Genomic DNA, 22,752 nt, shown 5'->3' on the forward strand with positions numbered 1-22,752 from the left:
TTTCTTTAACTTTAAAATTATTTTATCAGCAAATCAGTTTTGAAAATGACCGATACCGCTAAGCATAAAAGTGCTTAATATCGGTGCCGATAATTGTTCAACGCTGCTACCATTCAAAAGCTTGTGGTCAGTAAGATTTTTTAAAATGTTTTTGAAAGAATTATACACATCAAGGTTGCAAAAATACAATAAAAACAGTAATAACATGAACTTTTATTAACATTTGTTTTCTATTTGAATTTATTATCAAATGTAATTTATTCCTGTGATGACAAAGCTGAATTTTCAGCATTACTACTCTGGTCTTCAGAGTCACATGATCCTTCGGCAACGATTCTAATAGGCTGATTTGGTACACAAGAAACATTTCTTCTTGTTACCAATGTTGAAAACATTTGTACTGCTTAATATTTTTGTGGAAACTGATTTTTTTAGGATTCTTTGATGAATAGAAAGTTCAAGAGAACAGTTATTTAAAATAGAAATATGTAACAATGTAAAAGTCTTTATTACTGTCACTTTTGATCAATTTTATGTTTCCTTACTGAATAAAAGTATTATTTTAAAAAAATGTAGTGTGTGTTATGAATAATCTAAACATAAACAGAAAATACTCAAAATAAAGAACCTTTAAAATGTATTTTTTAACTGGATTATATAAAAAAAGTTGCAATATTGTCATATGCGTTACTGTGAAATAAATGACTCATATCGTGATATAACATGCCGCCCACTGTTATTATGATGAGGTGAAAAATGTAAGTAACTCACAGAGGTATAGTCTTATCTGACTTTACACAAACACACAAACCAAAACACCATCCAGTCCTGAAGTTCAGCCACATCCAAGCCACTCCCAATCCTCTAAAACTAAATATGAAATATGGAGCATGTTTAAATACGGAAAACCATAGCAATAGTGCTTCCAAAGATAAAATAGCTGAAGAGAGAAATCAGATTGGTAGAGCCGATCCAAAAGGACATCCTGTAGATAAACAGTCCTGCACGCTGACTGATCTCTCCCGTGTGCGCCCGCTTCATTCAGCCAATCAAATCAAACCTGCAGCTTATGACCTACAAGGGTTGCCATGGTAACGCCTGCCTTCTGGAATACATGTCATGCATGTTAAGTGCTTTACAGTAAAAGCAACACACGCATGCGTGGAGCACGTTCACATCCCTGGCAACTACTACTGAACCTCTCACTCGCACACGTGCACACTCACGCACACACACAACGGAGCTATTAATCCACCAGCCACAGACGACACACATGTGAGAGACAGTAGGCGTGCTTTCACAAATATTGACCGACACAGAAAGAATTACTTTAGGATTACATGAGGAGGCTTTTTAATTGATTAACAGCCACTTACAGTCAACTTAAATGTAATTTAATGCACCCAGAGGGAGAAGTTCATTCAATCGCTCAGGACTAACCGTCGACTCGAAATAAAGTCTTTGAGGAGGTGGATCGCTCAAGGACGCTGGCTCTTCTAATGCTTTTCACAGTGAATCCATGAAATTTAAACATTATACAGCTGTACATCAAGGCTACACTGCATGAGAAGATAGAGTTGACTGGACTAACATGACCCAGATTCAAAAGACCACAACTATAGGCAAAACTATATAAGTCTGAGATCACACTGAAAATCTGGAAGTAAAAGACTATAAAGAAAGAATAAGAGACTTTCACAATTCTGAATTATTTCTAGGTTACTAATTGAATAAAATTTGTGATATTGATGATGTGACGCTTTGTATGGACAGTCAAATGTTCTTTTTATTATTGAGACCTGCTGGAGAACATGATATTTAGGTTTTAGGAATTTGTGGAGTTCATGCATTTGAGCCATTAAAGTTGTATGATTTCTGCAATGCGAAAAACGCAGACGAAATTGTGGAATCCAGTCATAAAAATGGAATTTAACTTGGAATTTCATGGAACTTTGAACTAATAAATCAAAAGAATATCGGTTCACTTAAATCAGATTGCAATATGGACTGGTGTCTGTAAATATTAAGCTGCAAAAATACTATTAAAATATTAATCCTGCCTGTTTCTGTGTGGCTCTGTGTGAATGAATGATACAAACGATGGTTTCGTTTATTACACATACTGAAGCACACATGATGCTCGCAGTGTTTTCAGCATCTGCGGTATTATTAAAAAAGGACATGAATAAATAAATATTGTCTCCAACTGTTCTGAGACTCACTTTATGAGCATTTTACAGTTTGAATTGAGAAAAACGACTCTATTAAAACCAAACTCTTCACAGCAACCTGTCGAAAGAAAAATGCTGTTCAACTTGAAGAAATTGTGACAGAAATGTATCACTTTTGTACAGTAGAATGTAAGTCTTATTATAAAACGGTTAGTTCCATTCCTCAATTCTGATTGGTCAGCAGCTGTGTCGTATTCATGATACGGCACTGCTATGACCGCTTTACTCAACGGTTTTGTGTATCATTGAACCTCCTTAGCAACCACCCTTAGCAACGTAAACAAAGCTTTAGCAGTTAGGGACTACTTTTTACAGCGGAAGGCAGTTAATGATTTTAATTTATGAAAAAGTACAACCTAATATATATATATATATATATATATATTAATATATATTTTTGATATTAATATTTTTATTGTGTGGTAACCGTTTCATAAAAGCAATAAGGTACTTGAGGCCGTGCTGTATCGTGAATAAATCACGGCTGAAGGGGTTCAGCCGTGATTTATTCACGATACAGCACGGCCTCTCGTACCTTATTGCTTAAATCTAATACTACTACTACTAATAACAAAATAATTAAAATTTAGTTAAGGAAAAATCATACAATTTTCTTCCATGTTTTAACAAACTGCCTATTGTGTCTCACTTTGTTTGCCAAAAATTGAAAGGGTTTCATTTTCATTGGTTCACAAGAAAAATTAAATGCTTTATGCCTTCATAAATCATATAATAAAACATATTTCATAGGGGCCTAAGAAAATGAATTTTTGTTAAACTTTTAATAGATTGCTGGTTTATTTATTTCAAGACATGCTTTTTGATTATTAAACTTTAATTTAACTTAATCTTACTGCTTTAATGGGCTCTAAACGATCGAAGCCAAGATAAAAGGTTCTTATCTAGAGAAATGATTGGTTATTTTCTAAAACAAATTGACAATATATTTTTTAACCTCAAATTCTTGTCTTTTCTAGCTCTGTTTATAAAAAGTTTATTCATTTTTTTTTTTTTCTTTATAAAATAACCAATCGCTCTGCTAGATAAGACCCTTCTTCCTCGGCTGGGAATGTTTAGAGTCCTTTGAAGCTGCATTTGAACTGCATTTTGGAAGTTCAAACTCACAGGCACCATACAAGTTCACTATATGAAGAGAAATCCTGAAATGTTTTCTTCAACAAACATATTTTCTTTACGACTGAAGAGAGAAAGACATGAACATCTTGGATGACAAGTGGGTTAATAAATTTTTGTTCTGGAAGTGAACTTCTCCTTTAAAATACATATTTTTTATTAGCATTGAGGATATAATCATTAGTCAAAAAGCAAGTAAATAGCAAGTCATAATCATATAAGTAATCATAAGAAAGCAAGTAATCATATGGTTTTATTGAATAAAACTGTTTAAATAGAATTAATGTACATTACACACAAGATCTAATCTTTGTTGAATATTGATAAAACAACATTTAATTTAAATATTCACTTACTCTTTAATATTTGGCCATTTCTTTATGACAGAAATGCTACAGTCACATTCATTTCTTGAATATGTTGACATCAAATGTGTAAACTCAGAGTAAGGGTTTAAACTTTTATTTTGAAATCACAATGAACAGTTAGCATGTTTAGAAAGATATTGATGCAGGGCTCAAAATTAACTTTTTTACTTGGTAGCACTGGTGCTCCCAACTTCAAAAAATTAGGAGCACCAAAAAAACAAAAAAATTTAGGAGCACCCAATGAATATTAAGGAGCACCACAACTGCCAATTGAGCAGAACAGCCAGCCCTCGTCCCGGCTTTTCTTTTTAGTAATGCACCGATCTTGATTCTTCATGGCCGATTCTGATTGCTGATGTTTTACAAGCAAATGGGCTGATTCTGAAAGCCTTTTTTAAATATTTATTTTACGCCACCAAGGGACAAGAATGAAAGAAAATATGAGTACATGAACAAGATGTTTATTTTCTCTATTTTAAATTAGAGGCAACCACTACATTTTTAAACAATCTACAGTATAAATAACAAAAAAATAAATGACTCAGTTTTTTCTTAGTCATATAAGTGCAGACAATAAATGCAGTCATAACCAAAGTAACCAAAGTTTTGTTTTAACGATTGCGCGAAACTCTCAGCGGTGCGGAGCGTGCATTCTGCAATACAAGACATTAATTTAACAAAAAAATCTGAAAGTGGAGGGACACAAACAGGATTTTGCAAATTCAAGTCCTGTGATGTATCCTCCTGTGTTTGCATAGGTTTATCTAAATTATTTACCTTACAAATCTGATGAAATGTTGCACGTTGCTTTCCCAGATGAACATTATAATAAACCCAAACCCGCAACAATATGCAGAGATGTAAATGATAACAGTTTGTGTGGAGCAGCATTTAATGTGAACGGAGCCGCTCTAAAATCCATGTACGTAACCTACACGCATGTAAATAATTACGTTTTGCCGGTTACTCGACACGAAAAAAAGGCAATTGGGGATTTTTTTTAAGTCGAGTACTCAAATTGATTTGAGAAATTGTGACAGCCCTAGTATTAACTAACATGAACGAACAATGTTGTAGTAATAATGTAGTTAACTAATGAACCTTCTTGTAAAGTGTTAGCAACAAGTGAAGACAGAACATATGAATAAAAATTAAAAACACAGATGAATACCTGGCTTACTCAGAGTTACATCACATACATGTTTCATGTTGACTTTAACAAACATAAATTTCATCAAAAAACATCAGCAGGCAATTTGAAATTATCTAAACATCGCAGCCATAAATGTGAAGGCAGTAGCTGAATGACTCCACCTTCATTCGGTCAAGGGCAGAAACTCTATTAAGAGTAAATCAATGGAGGGTGATGGGAGACTAGTGAACAGGCTAAACTGATCACCTCTTAATGTGAAACAGGGCAGAATAAGAGGGTAAAAAGACATGGGATACAGGAACAGACATCTCTGAGGAGAAATTAAGATTTCTTTCAAGCCCTGTGATTATATTCAGATCTTTTTCCATGTCCCTTATGTAATTTGTTAGTCCACCATTACTAGACGAAATAGAGAAATGAAAACAATTACAAGTTAAAAAAAAAACACGCTAAAACAGATTTGAAATGAGCTAGTGGCACACAAATTACACTCATTTTCTTGACTACTTAAATTGCCATCTGTTCTGCGGAGAGAGGAAACAAGATAATGGCAGTGTGTGATTTTGAGGTTATACATGAAAAAGGTGCTGTTGCATAAAGCGCTATTTTCATCCAAACTCATGATCTGATTGACTGAATAAGTGGACGCTTTCTGCCGTATACAGAGCGGGAGAATTACATTACATGACAAAACACATTACTGAAACCAGATCTGTAAGTCAGCAGCTTGAGTTTTCTGTTGATTTGTTCACCACAGTCTGTAATTCCATCTGCTCTCCTTGAATCTCACATATTTCAAGACCCTCAGTCTTGTCCATGGGAGAGAGCCTAGGGTGTACAGAACATAAGGAACGTGATGAAGTAAAAGCCTTAGTCTCCACATAACCAGCCCAGTGCAGTGTTAACAAAAGGGCTTTGTTGAGACAAGCCATCGTCACGAGCACGGCTGTGAGACGTATGCTACAAAGAGGCCATTCACCTGAGAGAGAGGAATGTCAGGTGAGGGGATGACGGCTGAGCGCAGAGACATTTTAAGAATCACAATGTGAAGCAGAGAGAAAGAAACACCTGACCCGACAGGATGTGGAAATAAGCTGAAAATAGAAACTAACAAGAGTTGAAGAGATGTTACTGGTGGTTGACCAAATGCAAAAGTGTAAAATAGCCTGCCTGCTCATTTTAGTAAATGGAATTTACTGTATAATGCGAGATATCACGGTATTTGCCAAATTTGGGATAAAAAAAAATCAGTACACTTAAATCGAAACACGATATTATCTAGTGTCTGTGAATATTAAGCTGCAAAAAAGACTATTTAAACATGAATCCTGCCTGTTCTGCTTGTCTCTGTGTTAATGAATGGTGCAGACGAACGGTTTTAACGCTCACTGTCTTCAGCCTCTGTCGCCTCAATATATGAGTACATGAACACATGAACATAATTTCTAGAACTGCTCTGAGAACACTTCATAAGCATTTTACTGTTTCATTTGAGAAAACATATCGTCATGTCATATACAAACAGAAACTTGAAGGTCTTCACAACAACCTGTCAAAATAAAAGTTTGGTTTAATTTGAAGAAATTGTGACAGAAATATGTGTGACCCTGGATGACAAAATAAGTAGCATGGGTACATTCAAAAATACATTGTATGGGTCAAAATTATCGATTTTTATTTTATGCCAAAATGATATTAAGTAAAGATTATGTTCCATGAAGATATTTTGTCAAATTTCCTACTGTAAATATATGAAAACTTAATTAATTAGTAATATGCATTGCTAAGAACTTCATTTGGACAACTTTAAAGGTGATTTTCTCAACTATTTATTTTTACCTGAAAAATGTAAATACACAAAAAAAAAAATCTGAAAAAAAAATGATATAAAATAATATTTTGTTATAAAACCAATTAATTAGAGATGCTTTTGATTTTTTGATTTTTATTTGTTTGTTTGTTTGTTTTTTTAAAGGGAATTAATAAATTGCTGTAAAATTGTTTAAGTTTCATGATTTCGATTATTTAGACATGCTTTTTTATTAAAACATTTTTTTAACCATTAACAGAGTCTAAAAAGATTAAAAGGAAAAAAACAGAACCCAGGAATACAAAGGCCCCAAAAATGCCCACAATTTACAATATACAGCCAAAACAAAAATTATTCAGACACCAGATATAATTGTTTTTATATTTTTCTACTAGTGGATGAAGGACACTGTAGTTAGGATAGCAAAATTAAGTCAACTGTGACATATTATACCCCAAAATCCTTCATGCAATGGACTACCAGTAAAATAATAAAAAATTTTGGACCAAAATTTTAAAATGACACTTTGACCTGATCACGTTTTGTTACATACCTTTCTATCAAAGTTATTTGACATTATCAAGATGAATTTGTTCTGACAGTTCTTGAGTTTTTGTCATATTTTATTAACATTTTCTAGCGAATACACTGTGATAATGTGAGAAGTTGTATGAATACATTTTGACTATATTAGGTGTGGGAGGAAAAATCGATTCACCTAACTATTGCAATTCTTTTTGAAACGATTTAAAAATCGATTGGTTTACTTCAGAATTAATTTAAATTTAATTATTTTACTTTTCCTAAGAGGTGGTGGGGAGAAGTTACCGCTTTTATTCCAACAAAGTGCTGCGAGATCCAGTAAGAAATGTTTGAATTCGCCGCACAATGAAAACGGTTGCTGCAAGATCTAGTGAGAATCATTCGAATTCTGCCCAGAATTCTGTTATGAACAGCGCTGACTTACGTCAGAAAACCAGAAGTATTAATGCTAACTATAACCATGGTGTTGTGGTAAAAATAATAATACATTATTCATTTCAGGGTTTGTACAACCTTTGAGATGGAAATTCAAGCACCTTTTTATTGAATTTCCAGCATTTAACATAACTATTTCCAGCACTTTACAGCTGTAAAATTATCCAATTTAAATGTTATTTTTAGTGGGATGATCAAAATATACTTTGCGGTAAAAAAAATTTGGCCGGGGAAAACATGACTAAAACAGTTTGCCAAGTAACATAGCACTTTATTTTATTTCAGAAAGTAGTTTTCTACTCATTTTGTTGAACATTTGAATTGGCAGACTAGCATATAGTCCCAGCCCTAATAGCAATATCGAATTGCAATACTTGTCCAATCGAAATTCTTAAAAAATAAAAAAAAAAGAGGAAAAAAATTGCAATACATTTCGTATCGGCACCCAAGTATCCTGATGGTATTGAATCGGGAGGTAGGTGTATTGCCCCATCCCTAGACTATATACATATATATACACTACCAGTCAAAAATTTGGACACACTTCCCCATTCTTTTTGATGAGGAAGTGTGTCCAAAGTTTTGACTCGTAGTGTATATATATATATATATATTTATGTGACCCTGGACCACAAAACCAGTCATAAGGTTAAATTTGACAAAACTGAGATTTATACATCATATGAAAGCTCAATAAATAAGCTTTCTATTGATGTATGGTTTGTTAGGATAGGACAATATTTGACTGAGATACATCTATTTGAAATCAGAAATCTGAGGATGCAAAAAAATCAAAAAGACTGAGAAAATCACCTTTAAAGTTGTCCAAATTAGGTTCTTAACAATGCATATTACAAATCAAAAATTACATTTTGATATGTTTACAGTAGGAATTTTACAAAAAATCTTCATGGAACATGAACTTTACTTAATTTCCTAATGATTTTTGGCATAAAAGAAAAATCAAAAATTTGACCCATGCAATGTATTTTTGGCTATTGCTACAAATATACCCCAGCGACTTAAGACTGGTTTTGTGGTCCAGGGTCATATATATATATATATATATATTTTTATTTTTATTTTTTTTTATTTTTTTTCTTCAATCCAAAACAGGAGCATCATCCCATTACCCACATCTGGGATCTGAACCAGGCTAATATTGCATTCTTAGTCTAGTGTGACCTCATGAATACAATCCACACATATTACATCTGTCATGTTGGCGCTGTTGTGTGATCTACAACTGTTACGACTGTACGACTACTTACTGTCCCACACCATTATCCTTGACTTCATGGGATGTAAACTGTGCATTTCATAATCTGTTTTCGGAATATTGTTTATTCAGATATACAACTCATTTGGCATGCTGATTTATACACACTGTAAGGTGGAGAAGAAGGAAAATTCAAATGCAAAGTTGATTCAGAAAAGTGAAGTTAGTTCTAAGAAAAGATCCAGCATTGTTCGTTTGCAGAAGCCACTTGGTTTCACGTCTAATGCAATGACATTCATACATTTTTAAGTGTTTAACTGCAGTATAAAAGCACTCTGTCTGTAGCAGCCCCTCTGTGTAAGAGCTAAATCTCACAGACACAAGACAGCATTTAAAGCATAAGGCTTTAACTGCACACTAATGAGATGAGGTGCTCCAAACAGCAGATGACTGACCCACGGGACGTGAGAAGCCCTTAATCTTCAGGGATCTTTCTCCACTGATGGGAAGCCTACAGGATTAACCCTGAACGCTGGGCTCACTATAATCTGCCTTTATCACTGTCTGCTAAACAATACTACAGCCCAGCAAGGGGAAAAGCTCACAGGCAGTAAAACCTCTCAGTGTCCTATAAAATCGCATGGATATTGACCTCAACAATGTAAGATATGGGAATACTGATGCACCAAAAATATTTGGCTAAACAGCCTTTACTTTTCAAGCAAAACCATTGACCGTAACAGTGATGTTTAATTTGTGCTTCTCAATGTTTTTGACTGTGTCAGCATTGCATTTTTTTTTTTTTCACAAAAAGTGGATAAGCTACAACAGATAAACATCCCAGCAGAGCGGACACACTTCACTATAACCAAAAATTATGCTAGAGCAGCAATATGCAAAATCTTTAAGGCCAAAATAACAGGTAGTTTGCTGCTACTATGACTGGTTTAAAGGTGCAGTAAGCGATTCCCGAAAAAACGCTGTTGAAATCGGACCAAGCACCAAAACACACTTCTAGCCTATCACCAGTAAGAGCCGTGTCCACTCATGATAGGAGAGTTGCTTGTGTTGTAGGGCTACAACAAATGATTATTTTGATAATCGATTAATCTATCGATTATTACAACGATTAATCGACTAATCGTCGGTTAATTTTCGGATTAATCAATAGGATTTCTTCTATCATCCACTCATGATAGGAGAGTTGCTTGTGTTGTAGGGCTACTACAAATGATTAATTTGATAATCGATTAATCTATCGATTATTACAACGATTAATCGACTAATCCTCGGTTAATTTACAGATTAATCAATAGGATTTGTTCTATTATCCACTCATGATAGGAGAGTTGCTTGTGTTGTAGGGCTACAACAAATGATTATTTTGATAATCGATTAATCTATTGATTATTACAACGATTAATCGACTAATCGTTGGTTAATTTACAGATTAATCAATGGGATTTGTTCTATTGTCCACTCATGATAGGAGAGTTGTTTGTGTTGTAGGGCTACAACAAATGATTATTTTGATAATCGATTAATCTATCGATTATTACAACGATTAATCGACCAATCGTCAGTTAATTTACAGATTAATCAATAGGATTTGTTCTATTATCCACTCATGATAGGAGAGTTGCTTGTGTTGTGGGGCTACAACAAACGATTATTCTGATAATCGATTAATCTATCGATTATTACAACGATTAATCGACTAATCATCGGTTAATTTACAGATTAATCAATAGGATTTGTTCTATTATTGGGCACTCGAGTTAGTGACTCGGACTCGAGTCGCACTTGAGTCGCCTTTTTATAGACTTTAGACTTGGTTTCAGACTCGACCTAAAATGACTTCACACTTGACTCGATTAGAGGAAAAAGACTCGTAAATATTTTAAAAGCAACTCGAGTCTTTTATTCTTAAATACTTAAATAACTGATATTCAAAAGGCAGACCGCATCCACACCCCGGCATCCATCCGATCTGCGAGCCGTAACAGCAGCAACGCATCAAAACAGCGAAGTATAAAATAAGAAGCGCTCAGTGTTGTTTATGGCAAATATCTTTCAGCGCTATGTAGTATTTTTATCTAAAGCCAAGTGCACTTTATTTAAGCCCTTTCAGCTCCGTGTTTTGGCGCCAAGTTTAAGAGCTGTAGATGTAGATTTTAACAACAACAGAAACACGGTGAGCAGTAAAATTATTGATATTTTCACTAAAACACAGCAGGAAAAAAACAATGCTGCAAATCTAGTTATTTTTCTTACTATCTATTTATCTATCCATAACCTATGACTCTGACTGTTCAAACCAGATGAAAACTGTTGTTAGATGGCTAGGACATAACTTAAACTTTGAAACTGCTGGTTACCTTTTTTTCTGCTCAAGATGAGAAAGTTTTGATTATTGTAGACATTTTAGTAGATAATGCTTTTAAGTAAAATATTAAAATAGTATAGATTTCAGTAGGAAAACCCTGAAGTGAAACAGTATTTTTTGTCACATGGCCTCGCATGTATCTAAATGTAAAAATACAATACACTAAAACATTTTTTTATTTTTTTGGTCCAGACCACTGCTTGGAACACTGCTCTATAACTTTAATCGAATACCCCTGACTTATATCAAAAAGAAATAATGTACTTGTATGGTTTTGTAATACCTGTGTCACATATTTCCTTATGTGCCCAAGGACTCCAAGGACTAAAAGCAACACTGAAACTGTTTTTAATGTTAAATACTATAAAGCTGCTTGATTTAAGGTAAATCTACTGTATAAAGTGTTATATAAATCAGTGGCTGAGTTTACACTTTTGGAACAATCTGCAATGCAGACGCAATGGCTGGATTGCATTTACATTACTCTGAGATCCAATCACAATCCATCCTCGACTACCTCTGGACCAGAACACGCTGATCGGATAACATTCCAATCAGACGCATGTTAACATTTGTCTTTTCAATGTGTATGTGGACAACATTCGGATACAAGTCGCATGTTAATGCCGAGTGCAAACACAGCCATAGTGACGTGACTGGAGTGCCGACTGAATAGCTAGTCCAAACTTATCCATATCATCATATACTTTCTTAACTGCTGTTTTCTCACCAATGTCATTTTTGTTGTGTGTTTACTTTGTTATTGAGTGGAAAATAGGGTTGTTCTGATTCCGATACTAGTATCGGAAATGCCACTGATACCACAAAAAATTCTAGCATCGGAATCGGCAAGTACTTGAACCAACGTACCGATACGATACCATTTTCTTATACAAAACCTAAGTTAATCGCGCTAGCAAATCTGAAGCCAATTCTTCTTCGCTGCTCAGAATGCAAACACAGGAAGTTGTGCTGTGTTGCCACAAGCAACCACTGTGCTACAGTGCCTCACTGGTCAAACCAGGTTATTGCAGGCCCTTACATTAGGCCATATAAGATCAAACGACTGTTAAAAAACAAAAATATTTTTCAACACTTATTTTATTGCCGACATTTTAGATAATGTTGACTAATCGTTTCAGCTCTACTGTGTTGCATTGCATAATTGAGAATATGAGGGCGGAGCTATCAAGATAGGGGTGTGGTCTTTCTGGATAGGGGTGTGTTTGTTTTGGAGATTTCAAATCGTTAACTGTACCTTTATCACCCGAGAACAAGACAGTGAGTTCAGTTACCCAGTGACACAAATATAATTACCCAAACTTTATTTTAAGCTTAAAATTTTATTTAAGTTTTGATAAAGATGTCATTTTGGTGCATCACTATTTTGGAACAATTCGTAGATGCACCAGTTGATACTGATAAACCGATTATTTGGCTGTTAACATATACAGTTATATAAAATTTCGGTCACTTTATTTTGAGGTCCAGTTTTCATTATTAACTAACTATTAACTACAACTTTTCCTTAATAAACTCTTAATTACTGCTTATTAATAGTTAGTAAAGTAGTTTAGTAGGGACATTTGTTTTTCGCAGAAATTGTGGACAGAACTGTGAAATCCAGTCATAAAAATGGAATTTACTGTATATTGTGGAATGTCATAGAATATGCCAAATTTTGGATGAATAAATCTAAAGTAGGTCAGTTTACATCAAAACACGATATGGACTTCTGTCTGGGAATATTAAACTGCAAAAATACTATTAAATATGAATCCTGCATGTGCTGCGTGTCTGTCTGTGAATGAATGGCACAGACGCGCAGTTTCGTTTACTACACACGTACTGAAGCGTGTTGCTTGCGATGTTTTCAGCCATCTGCAGTCTCAATATATGAGTAAATGAACACATAAACAATCTCTAGAACTGCTCTGAGAGTCATTTCATGAGCATTTTGTGAGCCTATTGTGATATCATATAAAATAGAGGTCTTCACTGCAGCCTGTCAAAATAAAAGGTTGGCTTAACTTGAAGAAACTGTGACAGAAAAATATTACTCAATGTAATGACTACAATGTAAAACATGTTAAAACATTATTTTTGAGGAATATTTACCAGAAGAAAATCTATTAATAAATAAAAAAAAAATTATAAAATCAACTAATTAGAGATGCTTTTGATCTTCAGTTGTTAAAATTGAATAAAATCATTAAAATGTAATACAGAAAATTACACAGAATTTGGTAAAAAATAAAACATTTCATAGGGCCTTAAAAATCTAGTTTTTGGTACATTTTAAATAAATTGCTGTTAAATTGTGTAAGTTTCAGGATTTCAAATTATTTAGACATGCTTTTTGTTTTATATTTTTTTCTTTAACCATTAAAACAGAAAAAAATTGGGGGAAAAACTTAAATTAAATGCAAAAAGAGGAATTTTGGGGGAAAAAAAGGATATTATAGGGCATTAGTTTAGGTATTGGATAGGAGGATGTAGAATATGATCATGCAGAATATATGCTTTATAAGTACTAATAAAAACTAATATGCATGCTAAAAAGCAACAAATTAATAGTGAGAATTGGTCCCTATACTAATGTGTTACCTTTATTTCCTTCTCTCTCTATATATATGGCTATATATTTATTACATTTCTATATTATCTTGCCTGAATCAATTAAAAAATAAAGCATTTAAACCAAAATTATAATGAACAGGATATTAATTTGGAGATTTGCTAAATATTTACAGTATACATTCAACAGTGTTATTAAATTACAAAGAAAATTGTTCAAGAAATTAAAAAAAAATGCTTTTAGAGCAAATATGTATAATTTAAATAAATATAGACCGTTAACGACAAATTTTGGGGGGGAAACAATATTCAGTGAAAGTATGTGAGAAGGCAAAACATAGTGTAGCATTAAGCCATATATCTATCAGCTCAAAACTTATGACAACCTAACATAATTGCGCAAAATACCAAAGTCCAATGCGTATGACAGAAAGATTGCGATATCAGTTTAACAATTAAAAAAATAAAAAATAAATAAATAAATCACACCATTACTGTATTGTGGTCCAGAAAACAAAATAACATCATATAGGTCCCTGCTGGTACCACTGCTTTCAAAATCCAGTCATGACTAAAAAAACGAATAAAAGTACATTTAATGCACACTAAACCTGCTAAACAAAGGCAGGCTGTTGACTCAAGTGTAAATCACTTTACTAGGTGTGGTGTGTGAATGCAGCTGCATGTCATTGTGCTGACTTCCTGCTTTTATTCTGGAGGTTTTGTTCAGCAGAGACACCAAACACACATTAACTGTGAAAAAGAGAAGGTCCTGAAGACTGAGAAAGACATTTCCCATTCTCTAACACACACACACACACACACACACACACACACACACACACACACACACACACACACACACACACACACACACACACACACACACACACACACACACACACACACCAGCAGCAGCAGCTGGTGCTGAATGTGTGAGAAACTACAGTAATAACTGATGAGACAGATCCACTGGGAGCTGCTGGCAATGTGTTTCACCAGAAGACAATATTCTTGACCATAAAATCCTTTACAAGCAGCAACCTAAACAACAACAAAAGCACTTTCATCCACACAGCAGTGAGTCTGCACTGGGCACATGCAGTTGAATGGGACAGGCAGAGTGCTTTTGTGTCGGTGTCACTGCGGCAGCAGTCATGGCCGCCCCGCTGCAGGCGCTCACAAAATGGAGACTCCAGGAGAGGGAGGAGAGACACAGCATGGAGTCGTCTTACTCTCAGAGCTGCTGCACTTTAACAAGCTTCAATCACGTTCTTTCACTGAACACAAAGGCCCCATTCATGTCTGTTTTGAGGGTATAGTTGGCAAAGAAGATAATCACATATCCGTACTGTCAGACCTATCAGAGCAGTGTGCTGACAAACTGAAGATGTCAGGTGAAATAATTGGTAATCTCACAGATCTGGTACAGACCCGCAGCTGACGGGAGGAGCGCAGCCACTGACATAGTGATTCTTCAGTTAAGGACACTTTTATGACCCGGTGGTTAAACATTATTAAATCTGATATTCAACTTGCCTTTATAATATACACTGCTGTTCAAAACTTTGGGATCAGTAACATTTGTCATGTTTTTTAATAAGTTTCATAAGTTTTTATGCTCATCAAGTCTGTGTTTATTTGATCAAAAATACAGAAAAAAAAAGTTAAATAATATTATGTAAAATGTCTTTCTATTTTAATATACATTTAAATCAAATGTATTCCTGTGATCAAAGATGATTTTTCAGCTGTATTACTCCCGCCTTCAGTGTCACATGAACCTTTAGAAATCCTTCTAATATGCTGATTTATTACCAAAGGTGGAAAAAGTTGCTCCTTAATATTTTTTTGGAACCTGTGATAGTTTTTTTCCAGGATTCTTTGACAAATAAATCTAGCTAAAGCTAAAAAGAACAGATTTTCTAACAATACACACTACCGTTCAAAAGTCTGGGGTCAGTACATTTTTATTCTTTCTGTTTTTGAAAGAAATTAATACTTTTATTGAACAAGGGTGTGTTAAATTGATTCAAAATAGTGATATCAAAGATTTATATTGTTAGAAAAGACTTACATTTTGAATTAATGCTGTAATTTGTAACTTTTTATTTATCAAAGAATCCTGAAAAAAGTATCACAGGTTCCAAACAAACATTTGGCAACACAACTGTTGCCAAGATTGATAATTCTAATAATTCAGCATATTAGAATGATTTCTGTATGCTCATGTGACACTTAAGACTGGAGTAATGACTAATGTGAAAATTCAGCTTTGCATCACAGGAATAAATTACATTTGAAAGTGCATTAAAATAGAAACCACTTTTTAAAATTGTAACAATATTTTGCAGTTTTACTGTTTATTTCTGTATTTTTGATCAAATAAATGAAGCCTTGATGAGCATTAGAGACTTTAAAACACTACAAGTCTTACTGATTCCAAAAAACATCACTGTGCATTTCTTTCTTTCTTTTTTAATTTTACATTTTTAAATGACTTTTTATGTATAAATGTCAATATTTTACTGTGGTTCTATACTGAAACTTTCTATCCAGAATATGAAAATCCTACAAAGATACACTAAAAGCCATTAAAAAATTATTACGTCACTACAATAATCTAAATAAAGAAAAAAATAAACATTTCAATAAGCTTTTCTGCATTTATTTAGTGAAACCAATATCAACTTGCACATAAACCAAGACTTCCATCAGTTTTTTTTCCCCACCATTATGAATAATTTTTCCCCAGTAAATTAGTTTAGGTTTATGCACTTGTTTACCAAGGACAGATAAAATATATGAAATTTACAATGTCATCACATTATGTTATTACACCTAACATGCTACTTGAGATATATTGGAAATTACACTGTGGTAGATGTGACACTGTTGAAAATGTTTTTTCACCAGCGCAGAATTCTTTCTGTAATGCATGATGTATGTTCACTGTTAGAAACTGTTATTAGACTAAATAAATAAACAACTTAAGAGTGTAAAAAGTGTGTTTTAAGAGTTTATTTTGTGCCGTAGTTGAAGAAACATTCATTCATAGATGAAATAGGCCGCTTATGTTAATTTATTTCAATTTTAAACTGAAAACTGATTTAAAAATGTTTAAATGTTATTGTTAAACGACCTCACTAAGTTGCATTTTCCGTAAAAAAAAAAAAGAATTAATAAAAAAAAAATGGAAAACAGTCATTTTTTTTTACTAATTCTATGTAAAGATGTTATCTTTGGCAGTCCAAAAACATGAATCAAAAATTTAGGTTGATAGTCCGACTTTAGCATGTCAACATTTGGGTGTCCCGAGTTCGAGTCCTGGTTTTCGATCTTCCTGATCCCACCCACCTCTCGCTCTCACACTTTACTTCCTGTCTAAATACTGTCCTGTAACAATAAAGGCAAAAATGCCTTTAAAACAACGAGGTTGATAAAGTTCAATAATAAAAAATCTGAAAATTGTCAGAATACAGCTGCAGATGTTTCAGTTTTGCAATGTCTGTTTAAAACAGCTTGTTTTGTAGCTCAATCAACCAACTACTATTAAATATGCCCCATGCTGATGAGATTGAATAAAAATAAAATCAAAGTAGACAGTACTTCATAGCAAAACCGCCTCTTTTGTTTATTAATATGAGATTCATATCAACAGACTGAACCTTTCAACTTGTTCACTCTTTTCATTATTCTCAGTCTTTGGCCTCAGGTCTGAGAAAGGCTTTGATTAACTGCCAGCAAACAATCCGCAGCGCCATGCCAAGAGAATGAACACAAAAGGCATTCAAAATAAACTCTATTTTAGGTCAAGCAAATTTGTGTTTATAATTCTGCATGATACAAAATCCTATATGTACAGTAATCCTTCAGCAAAGATTGAACAATACAATCTTGTTAAATCAGCTATAAACCTAAACATATGTCCTTCAAAAGTACACAGTATTAGAGCCCGACCGATTTATCGGCAGGCCGATATTAGGCATTTTCCAAAATATCGGTATCGGCATTTATAATGGCCGATAAATGAATATTTCAAAAATAAAATAAAGACGTACGAAACACCCTTCAACCATGTCATGAGTGTTGCCGTTGTATAGTTTGTCCACCAGAGGGCACTCTACACCGTCCCTGTTGGCAACACTCGTGTATAACGCGCCACACATCCTGCAACCTGCTGATCCAACCAGAGTCGTAAAGAGAGAGCCAGTTATCCGTGAGATCGTCGGTGAAGTGTGTTCATGGTAGGGTTGGGCATCGAAAAACTATTCAGATTCTGGAATTGGATACTTAACATAAAAAATCGAATACATTTTATAAAATTAAAATGTCGATTCCTCTTGGTGCAATTTTTCATCTAGTGATCTGCCAGGACCTTGTGTGGTAATGTACAAGATGGATCGCGCGAAGTGCTCAAAAGTGTGGCTACGCTTTGTAAAAACCGAAGACAAAGCTACCGCTGCACACAAACTTCATCTTAGAGATCTGCAAGGGACGGATGTTTTAGTCCCACGCCTGCCCGCTCCAAAAGGAATATATGTTATTTTGTCCCGCAAAAGCCCACATAAAAGTAACTTATATCCCCCCGTGAAGACAGGTATCTACTTCATCTCTTGGCTGCATTAAACAAACCCTCGCATTAATGTAAAGGCAAAGATGATCAGAGTAATAGTAACAAACTCTATCAGTGGAAGCTAATGACCCTATCAGTGGAAGACCGCTAACGTTAACATTAATGAGCTTGGAAACCACGACGAACTTATTCTGCCTAAATAAAGTAATGATTACTGTATTTATAACTAGCATATCTCTAGTTACAGTCTCTGGATTGTAAAATGTAAGTTAGACTTGCGAGGAGTGAACATTTAGACTAGAGAAAAAGTATCAAACGTAGCTTGTGCATAAAAGTTCGCTTTTCTTTTACAGGTGTGTGAAATCCAATGACGCCAAGTGTGCGTTGCAGACTGTCGTTCAGCCGCAGCATTAGCGAGTCACATAATGGATTTAGATCGCTAAATAGTAGGTTTTAGAAGGCAGGCAGCAACTGATGATTGAAAATGGTTTGATGTAGCTTGGTGGAAAGAATTTAAAAAGTGCAGGTAAAGGGATAAGCAAGCTGACATTGTAATTATAAGGCAGCTTATTTTTATACATTTTATTTATCAGAACTTTAATATATTTTGATGTTCCTCTGTTCCGTTGTGACAATAATATTTTAGTGAATTCTCATAAATAACTACAAATAACTATTCTTGTACTAAAACCTGTCTCTGCTGGACTGGAGCTATTGAGGATTGACTAATTCAGTACACTATCTCATATGTGACCCTGGACCACAAAAGCAGTCTTAAGTCGCTGGGGTATGTTTGTAGCAATAGCCAAAAATACATTGTATGGGTCAAAATTATTGATTTTTCTTTTATGCCAAAAATCGTTAGGAAATTAAGTAAAGATCATGTTCCATGAAGATTTTTTGTAACATTCCTACTATAAAAATATCAAAATATAATTTTTGATTAGTAATATGCATTGTTAAGAAATTAATTTGGACAACTTTAAAGATGATTTTCTCAGTATTTTTATTTTTTTGCACCCTCAGATTCCAGATTTTCAAATAGATGTATCTCGGCCAAATATTGTCCTATCCTAACAAACCATACATCAATAGAAAGCTTATTTATTGAGCTTTCATATGATGTATATATCTCAGTTTTGTAAAATTTAACCTTATGACTGGTTTTGTGGTCCAGGGTCACATATACTGTTAGCAATTTATATTTTGCTGTTGTTGTTATTAATCAGAACTTAACAGAATTTGTCTCCAGTCCTATTAAGTTATATTTATGAAGCTTACCAAGTCTTTTAAAACTGGTAACTTTGATTTGGTTGTTGTTGTTTTTGTGTTTTTGTTCAAAGGACTTTACGTTTCATATCTTAAGTTTGTATTTTTATACATTTTATTTATCAGAACTTTAATATATTTTGATGTTCCTCTGTTCTGTTGTGACAATAAAAGAAACAAGTTTATTTTTAAAATGCATTATCATATTATGTTAGTTAAAAACTCATAAATAACTACAAATAACTAATGTTATAAATGAAATAAATGAAAAATATCGGCCGATATATCGGATTTTAAAACCAACAAATATTTGTATCGTTATCGGCCTTCAAAATCCTTTATCGGTCGGCCTCTTCACAGTATACATCGTTATTAATATCTAGCCTGCTATGTTATGTATATGTAAGCTCAAGGTAATCATAAATAGACGCCAACACAATGAAAGTACTCTTATAAGAGAGCATGATTTATAAGTGATTTATACACACAGACTAATGCCAGATTCATTTGGTTTATCTAGCTCTATCTGTAGATAACATATACTAAAAGTCAAAGCTGGCCTTTTCAAAGATGAATAGATTTTTTTTGCATGTCTGGTACTAAAGTAAACCCTGTTGACGTCAAACAGATCATTTTGTACAGGCTCTCTTGCAATCATAAAAAAACAGGAGTGCAAGCACACACATGCCTTCTCACTGACTTTTAGGAAGGAAGATGTCATTATGATTGTGTTGTGAGCAGTAATGGTGAACAGATGGAGATGTGGACACAGAGCGGGTTTTGGCTGCTGAAGGACTTGGTAAGCCACAGTTAAGCACACCTCTTGATCAGACATTACAGCTCTGGTTTTCAGCAATGGACCCTGAGACCACCAACTCAATTTAACAAAGTACTCAACATGTTTCAGTTTCGAATAGCAGGGTTTTATCCTTTCAATCTATTAGGGAAAAGAAGATGCAAAGTAGGAACTACATGGCTGACTTGTTCTAACAGTCTCTGTTCGGTCAGGTATACATTACACACACTGAACTGGAGTCAGTTTTCTTCAGATGTTTTTTTAATGCCCACACTTTTAACCACAGGATGTGCTACGTTGGGTAACCCTGCACAAAAATGGTTACATCATTTGCACTTCAGAAAAAGCCAGCTTGTGGTTTTCCTGACCGCTGCTCGTCTATGTGGGACACACTTCTGCCACATTACAGCTATATTACGATACTGACATTTAGGACTGGAGAGAACTCTGTATTTAGACAGCTAAAAGATTTTAAGAGTCAACATGAAAAATGTATATGATTTAATGGGGGGGGGGGGGTGACAGTATGACAATATAACAAGAATAACCAGAATAAATTCACAAGAAAAAAAAAACTTTTTTTCCTAAAAGTGCCTGTAGGTGAAATATTCATTTAAAAATAAAAGAGACTATTTGCGTCATTTAAATTTTTTAAAAATGAAAACCAATAAACTTTTTAAAGTAGCATGCTTTATTATTGTCAAATGGCCGAACTAAGCATTTTCAGTTAAATTTGTAGGTAACACTTAACAATAAGGTGCCATTTGTTAACATTAACTAACATAAACGAACAATGAGCGATACATTTATCATATAAATGCTGATATTAACATAAACTAAGATTAATAAATGCTGTAGATTGTTCATTCTTTGTTCATGTTAGCTAATGTAATTAACTAATGAACCTTATTGTAAATTGGTATTTACAGGTCTCAAACAAACTCTTTAGGTTTCCCACACCTGAGAAGAAAAAAAAAGAAATTACAGTTGTTCATAAATACAAGATGTTTTAAAATCATTTTTATACTTTAATCAAAAAATGTAACCCTGGACCACAAAACCAGTCTAAACCAAATAGCCAAAAATACATTGTATGGATCAAAATTACAATTTTCTTTTATGCCAACAATCATTAGGATATTAAGTAAAGATCAAGTTCCATTAAAATATTTTGAAAATGTCCTACCTTAAATATATCTAAACTTAACTATTAATTAGTAACATGCATTGCTTAGAACTTCATTTGAACAACTTAAAAGGTTTGATTTTTTTGCACCCTCAGATTTCAAAATTTTCGAATAGCTGTATCAAATATTGTCTTATCCTAACAAACCATGCATCAATGGAAAGCTTATATTTTCAGCTTTCAGATTCAGAAAAATTGACCCTCATGACTGGTTTTGCGTTCCAGGGTCACAAATCCAAAAAGAAAAAAAAAAATGTTTTTACATGTTTTTACATTTTTACATGAGTTACATGATTTTTCAGTTTGTTTTTAAAACAAAAAATAATAATTTCTATGACTTCTTGGTGGGTTTTAAAAGTTTTATTAATTTCATTTTTCATTAATTTTAAAGATTTTAGAGTCTAAAACTATACTATTTGTTAAGCATCATAGCATTTATAAATTTTCGTCATCTTTTATTTTTTAGATGTATTCATTTTTATATCAGTTTTTAATTTAATTTAATGTAAGATTTATGAATTTTGTGCTTTTGACATTGTTACTATATTTGTTTTGTAATACTTGCTAAGACAGCATTTCTAATTTTCTAATATTTTCTAATATTTTCATCCAATATTTATATTTTATTTTAGCTATATTTAACGAAAACTATTTTTTATAGTTTCAGTTAGCAATAAAACATTGCTTTACACTACAAAAAGCAAAGTTTTGCTTAAAAAAAATCTTGGAATTGCTATGTATTAGTTATTTGATCTGGATCAAAAAAGTTAATCAAAGTTGTTTTAAGACAAGAACAGATATTGTTTTGGTTTTAGGAGAAATTTGGTAAAAGGTTTTGATCCACTTGAAATGTTGACTACTGTTTTACAAACCAGACAATGCAAGCATTTTGAACAGAAGATTTGGGGGTGTTCTTGTGTTTTCTAGATAAATCTGAACTTTACGGATTAGAGCCTTTAAAATTATTTAGAATTAATTTGCCTAGTATTCTAACCCAAGTTGACTTGCTGAAAAACCTGTCTGAGTGAAACAGAGAAATAACGGTAATAACACAAGTGAAGTGTGGGTT

At 33.5% G+C, this 22,752-nt stretch overlaps 1 protein-coding gene across 1 annotated transcript in view; it reads right to left on the bottom strand.

The window, feature by feature from the left end:
• The window catches only part of stag1a (STAG1 cohesin complex component a), a 59,847-nt gene that overhangs the window by 35,967 nt on the left and 1,128 nt on the right, over positions 1-22,752 (bottom strand). The window lies entirely within an intron of this gene.

The sequence above is a fragment of the Garra rufa genome, chromosome 10 (genome assembly GCF_049309525.1).
Source record: "Garra rufa chromosome 10, GarRuf1.0, whole genome shotgun sequence".
Classification (NCBI taxonomy): Eukaryota; Metazoa; Chordata; class Actinopteri; order Cypriniformes; family Cyprinidae; genus Garra; species Garra rufa.